The following is a 10,594-nucleotide window of genomic DNA, read 5'->3' on the forward strand; positions in this document are numbered from 1 at the left end:
AACGATTGTATGCACATCAGCTGTAAAGTTATCTTACCAGTTGTGGTGTCTGTCCTCAGGACAAACTTAGATACTACTCTGCATACTCCTATGAGTTACGTCTCAGCAGCGCTAGCTAGGCTCTGTGTCGTTGTGTGATCTCTTCAGGACTGAGCACCTCTCTCTCTCACACACTCACACAGCTGCTCGCTCTCTCTCTCTCTCTCTCTCTCTCTCTCTCTCTCTCTCTCTCTCTCTCTCTCTCTCTCTCTCTCTCTCTCTCTCTCTCTCTCTCTCTCTCTCTCTCTCTCTCTCTCTCTCTCTCTCTCTCGACTCATCTGTAGGGAAACAGAGGAGGGAGGGGCTTCGGTCAGTTCCACACACAGTCTGCCTTGTGTGTGAGCCTACTGTGGTTAGAGCCCCACCCCAAATCTAAACACCCCTTCTTCCTTGGCTTGGCCATCCCCCCACTCCACTCAGCCTCCTTCCATGACATACTGCTACTGAGCTGCTGAAGGGACCTTTTTAAAAGCAGACTTCATTCTGTCACATGTTTATTTTGTTTCTCAGGAATTCCGAGCAATTTTCTCTTCTCTACAAAAAAAAAAATCCTCCACTGTAAAGACGGTTGAGTTGAAGTCATCAGACAAGGCTATTTGGAGAGTCACCACAAGCAATGTCTCTGAGTTCTTCATAGAGTCAGATTTAAACTTTCAAAAACGAACACAAGTTAGAAATCTCGAGTCAGATCAAGTTCAAGCCAAAAAGAATGAAAGAGAACATATCCTTAAGGTAAAACAATTAAGGACATTTTGAAATACAATATGACACTGATGAAAAATGACATCAACCCCAGTGTTTCCTGAGACAGATAAAGCCTCAGAGACTGTTTACATCTTGCCCAGAGTTGTTTTTTTCCCTGAGAGACAGAGAGGTAACAGTGGCCCGAGGTTCACTGTGTTCCGCAGTAAACTAAAGCAGCACTACGCCTTTCCTGTCCTGGGCTCATTCATACTGAAGAGGGAGGAGAGGAGTGGAAAGGAAGAGGAGTAGAGGAGAGGAGGACAGAGCCCTGGCTTCACAAAGCAGGGTGAGAATACATCACACTGCTTACCCGAAAAACATTAACAACCCTTGACCCCTTCATTTAAACCCAACAGGAAGCACCGATGGAGAAACCTTGGATGCCAAAGCACCTAGTCAGACGGCAGAGAAAAGAGCAACCGGTTGTCTCCAGTCATTAAGCTAGAATGTTGAGGAGGTCAGAAGAACGGCCATCAGCGTGACAGGTTGTATTCCACACTCGCTGTGTGTGTAAAAAGAAGACGGACCCTTTCAGCCGGGGTGCCAGACTATGGGCCTGTGCAGTGGGCTGGGTGGAACCGTGGAACAGAGCACTTTGTGACACAGTTGTCGGTTTGCGCTGCAGACAAGTAAGCCGTGAATGGCTAAAGGTAGAGGCGGTGGTTGACACTTTTGTTGTGCCTCTCTGATAGGCCATCTGCTCCCTCGCTGGGGAAGCCCTGTCACTCTCGACCCTGGCATTCTTCAAGCACAATGAGCCCCCCACCCGTGCAGAACTCCAGGCCAGCCATACTGCAGGAGAAGGCATCAGGGCTGAAAATGAGAATGTGCTCCTGTGGATGGCTGAATGCTCTTGTTTGAAGTTTTTTTTTTGGGGGTGGGGTGCGTGGAATGCCACCTACCCTTGACATACACAGTCACATCCTATTTAGTCCAGAGCGGTTCAAAACAAACCGTTCAAACCTTTAATTTCTATTTCAGTGAAGAACTTCATTGTCTTTCCTTTTGTTCACCAAATGCAGTACTACGAAACAAGTTCCCTCTGAATCCCCCTTTACTATCTTGCTCGCTCTCTTGTCCCAGCAAGAGTCTCTGCCTTTCTCTTCCTCCTCCTGACCCCTTTCCTGTTGCTGTGCTTACACGGGCCTGCTAAACACTGACTACGTCCCAAATGGCACCCTATTCCCTATATAGTGCACTACGTTTCACCAAGGAACGGGCCTTGGTCAAAAGTAGTGCACTATATAGGGAATAGGGTGCCATTTGGGAAGCAACCACTGTATCAGCCAGGCCCCACATACTTCACACAACTTTCCATAAGGGGATAAAGGGCTGGCACACACAGAGAGAGAGAGAGAGAGAGAGAGAGAGAGAGAGAGAGAGAGAGAGAGAGAGAGAGAGAGAGAGAGAGAGAGAGAGAGAGAGAGAGAGAGAGAGAGAGCATCCTGACAGTGTTCTAAAACAGACCATTAAAAAAGGTACAGGCCCTTCTCTTCATCCACTTTATGTTTGTCACATGAATGTCGTTAGAGCACATCTGCTGCGGCCAAGAATTCCCAACTGAAAATCTACCGCTATGATCTAATATTGTAATAACCCAACTGCCCAAGTTTATGACTACAGTACATATGAGTCATCGTACAATGGAATTGTTCATTGTAAATGGACACCTTCACAGCAAAATTCAACATGATTAAATAAATTAACCTTGTAAAGGTTTTTCAAACAGATCAAAACTGTAGGAGGCATGAATGTAAATGTTTTATTTAAGGAAAAAGAGGTTCAGTAGATTCAAATCCCCACACTGTGTCAGCAGCAGCATGTGTAGCCTACTAAGGATGGAGCCAAAATCCAGTGCATCATTTCTCCTTCAGCAGCTGGATAGAGGAAACAGGAAGAACAGCTAGATCATAAAGAGAAGGAAGCAGAGACACCTTCTACCTCCCTCAGGACTGACACTATGCTATGGTGGCAAGTGCGAATGCAAGAACATACCAACAACCCAATGCAACGCTCTCTCTCTCTCTCTCTCTCTCTCTCTCTCTCTCTCTCTCTCTCTCTCTCTCTCTCTCTCTCTCTCTCTCTCTCTCTCTCTCTCTCTCTCTCTCGATTATGGGCATGTAGGAGGGCTGAGGCTGGTGGTTATTGGCAGCTGGCCACCTTAGAGCTGGAGCCGTGACTGGGCCTCTTGTTCGACGAAGCATACCATACAAAGTCCCACGCCACACTCAGGAAGGAATGCAGAGGAGAGCAAGCACATGCAGGCAATAGCGCAGTCGCGCACACATACACACGCAGACACTTTGAGGAGGATCAGGGAGTCAGAGGAAGTAAAATAGAGAGTGAAGAAGGGGGGCCATTGTTGTTGTTTGGCTGTGATGGTTTAGATCAGGGGTGTCAAACTCATTTTGCCCCGGGGGCCGCATTCTGTCTTTAATGAGGTCCCGAGGGACGTCTTAAAAATTGTTTGTATTTCCTCACTGTCAAAATGAATAGTCCTCTATCCATCGTTTTGGCAATTCCCGATGCGCCCTGACTGTCTAGCTTTCAATTAAGTGATTATTAGCGAGCTGGACACAGCCAAATAACTGTATGAGTATATTTATCATTTTAAAGTATATTGAGGTTGTTGTCCCGCCATACACACACACACACACACACACACACACACACACACACACACACACACACACACACACACACACACACACACACACACACACACACACACACACACACACATGGTTGAAAGTTTTTGAACACCTACTCAGGTTTTTTACTCAGAATAATCAAAACTCTAAAATAACACATACGTATAGAATAATGTATTAACCCAACAAAGTGTTCAACAAATCGCCATCCCTTGCCTTGATGACAGCTTTGCACACTCTTGGCATTCTCTCAACCAGCTTTGTGAGGTAGTCACCTGGAATGCATTTCAATTAACAGGTGTGCCTTGTTAATAGTTAATTGGTTGGTCTAGTGTGCTCTGGTCTGTCTTGATAAAACTGTTGATCTAGTGTGCTCTGTTCTGTCTTGATAAAACTGTTGGTCTAGTGTGCTCTGGTCTGTCTTGATTTGTCCACACATCAGAATTTGATTGCTCAGGCCAGATGTGGTCTGGTGTTTTTATTCATACTCATATAGTGCCAGATTCAGAGTTGAGATAAGCACATGCAACTTAGATTTAGGCCTAAATTGTTCATTGATATCATTGGGATTTAGAGACTTATTGGGCTCTATTTTCGTCTGGCGCTAAGGAGGGACAAGTGTCAAACGCACGCTAGTTTGCAATTTAGTCATGTAAAAACGAGCGCACTGGCATTCTCCAGCCCTAACGCCAGGTTTGGCAATTTTTACCTGTCTAACATCAGCTCGCTTGCGCTGAGGGAAGAAAAATGAAAATTGAAAATGAACCATTTCATGTAGCGCTAATGGGATGTAATGGAATGTTTTAAGACACATCGGTAATGCAGTCGATAATGGCATGGATTGGCATGGATTGGCATGGATTTTGAGAGTGGAAGCGCAGCCTATCCAGCCATGACGTAGTGCCCATGGAACCAGAGATGTGCCTTTTGTGCCGGTGAATCTCATATTTCGAAACATAAAAAATGTTTGGTGTCCCCCCATTTAGTTAAATGTTATTTAAAAAACAAGCACAACCTACCCTCTCCTTAATCAAGGCCGGTTTAGCAGCATTGCATTGTCTTTTTAGCCTGGTAATTAGCCAGGTAGCCTATGAATGAACAGGTTTTAAATGGTCTACTGAGAGGGCGTTGAAGTATTTCAGGTTTTTCCCCCTTTTTTTTGATTATTCACAATTCACATAACTGCATTCCACTTGTTGAATTAGGCTATCCGTCCCCATTTTCAAAGAACGCACCTTGTCTGATTACCAAAGACACACTTCCGGCTCCAAATGATTCCCTCCTCCTATAATGCCATATCAACAGTGGATTTTTAAAAAATGAGAAAATCTGCCTCGCACATAGGCAACGCTAGAATTGACAGGAGTCTACTATTTTGTATAGGCATACGCATGTTATGCGTAATGAATAGGCCTGTGTGCACCCAATGGAACAGGATAAGTCATTTATGATATTGCACTTCTGACCCCACCCTATTTAGAAATATTGTTGCTGGTTTAAAAAAAAAACAGATTCCTAGTTTTCCATTTCATATGATTAGAAACCAAGCCCTCCATAGGCTACCCTAGGCCTAGGCTACTATAGCAAAGGCTGGTTCAACAGCATTGCATTGTGTATTTTTTATCATGGCCTTGCAAAGTAGTCTATTTTTCGTCATAGTGCATTGAATTGAAAATATATTGTACATCCTGAAACATACACACATATTCCCACTTGCATACTTCATTTTGCCTGGTCAAATATCCATCCCAATCCCCAAAGATTGCCTCTCATCCAGTTACCAAAGACGCGCTCCTCCAAACCTATTTAACATTTGCAGTCCTATAATGCAGTATCAAATGTACGACTAGTATATATATTTTGCTTACTGAAAACCTGCCTCACACATACAATACAATTTACAGGAGCCTAGTATTTTTATTTTACGAGAAGTGCGATGTGTAAAGACACGTAGGCCAGGCTTATTGACGTCAATTACAATGTTGACCTTTTTTCTCTCTTCTGTTGCTATGCCTATGATATTTAACAAACTGTATTGTGGTATAATCAACAATGGACTAGGAGGAGAATATTCTGTGCCTGCCAGAAGAATTGGAGTTGATGATAACACAATAACCTACAGAACTTGAGAAAAACGCATGCAGTATTAAGCCATTGAACGGGTTGACTGGCCAGTGAGTGGCCAAGCCCTCATCACACCTACAACTTGTTTATTCATCAAAACACAACCCTTTTGCGTCGCTGCCAGTTATTGTTCTTATAATTCTGGTTGGACATATAGCGCCACCGCCAGCGCATAGAATTAACATTACGTTAGGTTAGTTAAAATAGAGCCCATGGTTCACTAGTGTGCACTGCTTCTCTTATTCACGTATTCATCCTCAGTTCGCCAAACAGTGTTGCCCCATTGTCTGCTAACCCGACTATATTTGACCTGGTATTAAATTAAATTAAACAAACTCTTTAGCCACCTCCAGCCCATTTCCACCCTCTACCTCAATCGGTCAATTTCTAACTAAGTTAGCTGTCAATTAAGAGTTGGACCCATTGATCCATCACTGCAGCTGAGCATTCTGTGTTAGCAAATATACCGGGGAGTGAGTTGAGGACACAGGCTGCTGTAACGTGTACGCTGGGAGTCGGGAAGCAAGTGCAGGGAGTGAATCATTGAATAAATCAAACGAACATGGAACAAACAAGAGACTCGAATAGAGTACAGACGTTAAACAGAAACAATAACACCCGAGGAAAGAATCAAGGGGAGTGACACATATATTATGGAGGTAATCAGGAAGGTGATCGAGTCCAGGGGAGTGCCATGTGGCGCAGGTGCGCCTAACATGGTGTCGAGCACCGGAGAGGGGAGCAGGAGTAAACGTGACAGTATCACCCTATTCCCTATTTAGTGCACTCATTTTCACCAGGGCACATGGGCGTTTGGCCACTTCTATGTGGCGACTTCCTCTGGCTAGGTTAGTTGGTACACGGATGGATGACACCGACTCCAACCCTTTGTCACGCACACCTCTTTATATTGCGTCTGTATGTCCTATACTGTCAGTGGATTGTGTGTAGAACGTAGGTTTTTGCCTTGATGTGACATTTTGGCGCTGAACATTTCAGACGAGTGAGAAATACAGTGCGAAATGATCCTAAAAGCCATCTAGATGTAAATAACTAAATCTTCATACCCTTCATAGGGAGAGGGGTGATATGGATGGTAGTTGTGCTCCGTGGGGGCAGGGCTCTTTCCTCTCTCTCTCTCCACTGAGCACACACTCTTTTCTTCCAGCTCCATTGTCCCAGAAGAGAGAGAAAGAAAGTGAGAGAGAGGGGGCCAGAGAGGGCCACACAAAGCAGAGACGGCTGCCTGGCGCGGGCTCTTCTGTTCAGCCTCTAGTCCAGATGCCAGCTTCAAGCCCCTTTGCCCTTCAAAACATCCATCAATAAAATTATAATAATACTACATGGTACTTTTCAAAGACCCAAAGTTGCTTTACAATTGTAAAACCTAAACAAAAAGCAGAAATCTAAACAAGGCCAGACTAACAGCAGGTTCGAAACAGAAACATGAGTGAACAAACAGATGTTGTGGGTGTGTGTGTGAGAGTGAGTGAGTGTGAGTGTGTGTGGGAGGGGGGGGGGCTTAGGGGTAGGCCAAGGTGAAGAGGTGGGGCATTAGGAGGGACTGAAAGATGGTGAAGGGCTCAGAGTCGCGGATGGCTGGAGGGTGAGAGTTCCCGAGCCTAGGAGCAGCCCTGGCGAAGGCCCTGTCACCGAAGCTCCGGAGCTTGGATCTGGGAACGACAGGGTGGCCTGCTGTGACAGAACGAAGTCAGCGTGTGGGTTGAAAGGGGAAAAGAAGGTTGGAAAGGTAAGCGGGGGAGGGGGGCAAGATGGTGAAGGGTTTTATAGGTCAGAAGGAGGATCTTGTAGTTAATGCCCAAGACTCAATATCTATCCATGGAGATCCATAGGAACTACAGCTTAGTGAGGTTAAAGGCAACCCTCAGACATTCGACACTGTGTACACAATGCCAGTCTCACTGAGAGAGAGGTGTGCCACAGTGTTGCTGGTGACAGTGATGACGATGGCTTGACAGTGTCTTTGAAAGGAGGAGCCATATGTTGGCAACTATACTTTCAAAAGATGACCATGTCATTTAAATGAATAGACTGTCGCTGGCGATTGAGTCCATTTCAGGCAGTTTTGTGAATGTGCGAATAGCAATTGGAACAAAAACCTGCTAGGAACCACTTAAATGCCAGCAGCACCCTCAAGTTGTGCATTTCTACACTCTTAGAAAAAAGTTAGTATCCAGATTAAAACCTAAAAGGGTTCTTTAGCTGTACCCAAAACCATAGGATAGGGGTCCCCAACTAGATTCAGCCGCGGGACGATTTTTTTAGTGAGCGGATGGTCAGGGGGGCGGAACATAACTAGAAATCATTTGTACTCTGCAAATTGACGCAAGAAGCATAAAAACATAATCATTTCAAACCTTGATTACATTGGTACACGATCACATATGTCTCTCTATTTATGAGTGGAAATACTTCGGAATAGATTTCCTAAATAAAAATACATTTGAGCTGAGTTCCTAGTGATTTTACAGTCTTTTATGTAGAAAAATGAAAAATCCCCCCCCAATTTTGTTTTTTATTCTTATTTTTTGGGAGGGGGCAATTAAAAGCGTCAGTGGAGTTATTTTATGCTATTCATTTCGACATTTATTCAGGTTTTCAACACCCGTAATAGCATGACCATGATAGTCTTTCGGTTACAATATGGTGGTGAAGGGCTATATTTGGCCCATTCATCTCTGGTCAGAGTCAGAGTGAGGCATACTGGGTTTGCTCCAGCAATAGCTTAGCACCTGGGTCCGAGCTGTGTGGCGCTTTGTACCACCACACACGCTAATGAGCAGGATGTGGTGGTTAAGGCTAAGTCCATGTAAACATAGGGATTCCACAGGCAAACCCGATGCATTCCCTCACACACAAATACACACACAAGAACGCACACACAAACAGACCGACACACACACACACACACACACACACACACACACACACACACACACACACACACACACACACACACACACACACACACACACACACACACACACACACACACACACACACACACACACACACACACACACACACACACACACACACACACACACACACACACACACACACAATCACACTTACTCAACCTAAGTACTTTGGGCTTTGAGTTGATTCAGTATTCATTTTGTCTGTGGAGCAATGACAGTGTTGCTGGTCAGTGAAGTCTTAAAGGAGTGCATTAACAGCATTGATCTCCTGTTTGGATGCCAAATGAGAGAACAAAAAGTGTTTTTTCTTTGCAGTGCAACCAACAGAAAAAAGGAAAAAAAAGGCCCATTTGTACAACTAAGTGGATTTATTGGCTTAAAGTTTAATACTATTTGTTCAGAAGGTCACTGGTAAATACCCATTTAGCCGTAGAGGAATGCCGTAGACTTTTACAGTAGACTTGGTAACGTGCTGTAAAGCAGCTGAAAACAACTAAAAACCTCTGGACCACATCCCCCTATTGTATGCTGGGTTATATTTTCATAGTTCATAGTTTCTATTGTAGACGGCGCAGCCTTAGCGTGGCAGTATGGCTGCCAGAGTTCCACAGCCATGGAAATGATGCTGATCTGAGAGGGCAGTAGGGCCCAGCCCTGTTCTCCTTGTTTGATCGGCTATGCAAAAACACCTCTGACTCACACTGAAGACCAAGGCACGCAGAGTCGGATTGGCTTCCAGCCGGACACACACTGTGCACACACAGCTTGGGAATTCTGCTGACCTGTCACTTATGAGAGGTGAGAGGTGAGGCCGGACAAATCCATTCTCTTGAGTCTTTCTCACGTGCACTGCAGTGCACACAATCCTACATGTCCTAAAAACGCACCCAGGCACACAAGCACACGCACACCACAAGGCACGCAGGCACACACTAACTATACTTTACATAGTACACACACCATACATACTCAGGACACACTCAGGACACAGTCACTTCCTTAGTCAGGCTAGGGCTATTTCCGCTCAGATGGTCACTCACCAATAACAGGGCTCCATTCTTATTTGAATGTGACTCACAGGTCTTAGAAGGTCAAACATCTCGTCCACTTGTGTGCCTGTGACGCTATCATTGCAGTACTGTAGGGTAAAAACTGGGAACAAAATCCAACTGAAGCTTTATCTGAATAGCCTACATGAGAGCTACCACAGACCCAGTACACACAGTGCACCTATTCCTGCTGACTGCTCTGAGGAATTCAGAAAAACATGTTCAAGATTTCAGAATTATCTTTCAGGTTCTGTACTGAAAATTGAAAAGTGCAGCAGCACTTCGCCAAGTTGTCCTCTCACTTCAGGATCTTCTCTCATTTGAGGGGAACATGTAAACAAATCCTAAACCAACCCCTTCCCTGGTTTACATAAGAGGCCGCCCAGCGACTTAGTCACAATTCTCCACCCTGTTTCATAAGTGTGCGCGTGCACACTCCCCATCGTGGATTTAAAAGCATCTGATTGCCGTAAACATTGGCTGGAGTGACTTTCCACTATTGCTAGATACACGCAAGAAAGTGTGCAAGTGTAAAGTTTGGCAGAAGGACCGGAGAACCCGGGACTCAGGAGGGAAGTCAGGAGCGCCTCACTCCCTCCTCTGTTACGCAACACAGGGAGAGGCTGCAGATCCAGCCGCACCGAATGGAAAACAATGAGGGCTGGAGCCAGAAACCGGCAGGACAAGCTGCCAAAAAATCAACTGAGAGAGAAACCACAGTGTGTGCTGCTGGAGAAGAAATGAGAAGAAGAAGAAGAAGAAGAAGAGAGAGGGGGGGGCACACAGGGGAAACATACACTCTGACTCACATACACTCTGACTCACATACACTCTGACTCACATACACTCTGACTCACATACACTCGGACTCACATACACTTGTTCATCCACTTCGACACAAACTTTGCATATATTGCACGGTTTGTACCGAGCATTGACACATTTAACTCTCACCACCCCAGTGGTGTTCAAATGCAAAAGAGTCATAAATGATAGGTCAGGGAAGGTTCCCATGAATCCACTGTGGGAAGAGTGAGAAAGAGGA

At 45.0% G+C, this 10,594-nt stretch overlaps 1 protein-coding gene across 2 annotated transcripts in view; it reads right to left on the reverse strand.

The window, feature by feature from the left end:
* The window catches only part of LOC123994885 (rho guanine nucleotide exchange factor TIAM2), a 37,984-nt gene extending 28,144 nt beyond the window's left edge, over positions 1-9,840 (reverse strand). The window contains exon 1 of one of the 2 annotated variants that reach the window (XM_046297956.1): positions 9,541-9,840. The gene's annotated coding sequence lies outside the window, so the exon portion shown is untranslated. Of the gene's footprint in view, positions 1-37; positions 197-9,540 lie in introns of those variants that run through there. The other variant, XM_046297955.1, reaches the window with a different exon arrangement.
* Between the last annotated feature and the right edge of the window lie 754 nt (positions 9,841-10,594).

This window comes from Oncorhynchus gorbuscha, linkage group LG14, assembly GCF_021184085.1.
Source record: "Oncorhynchus gorbuscha isolate QuinsamMale2020 ecotype Even-year linkage group LG14, OgorEven_v1.0, whole genome shotgun sequence".
NCBI classification, from domain to species: Eukaryota; Metazoa; Chordata; class Actinopteri; order Salmoniformes; family Salmonidae; genus Oncorhynchus; species Oncorhynchus gorbuscha.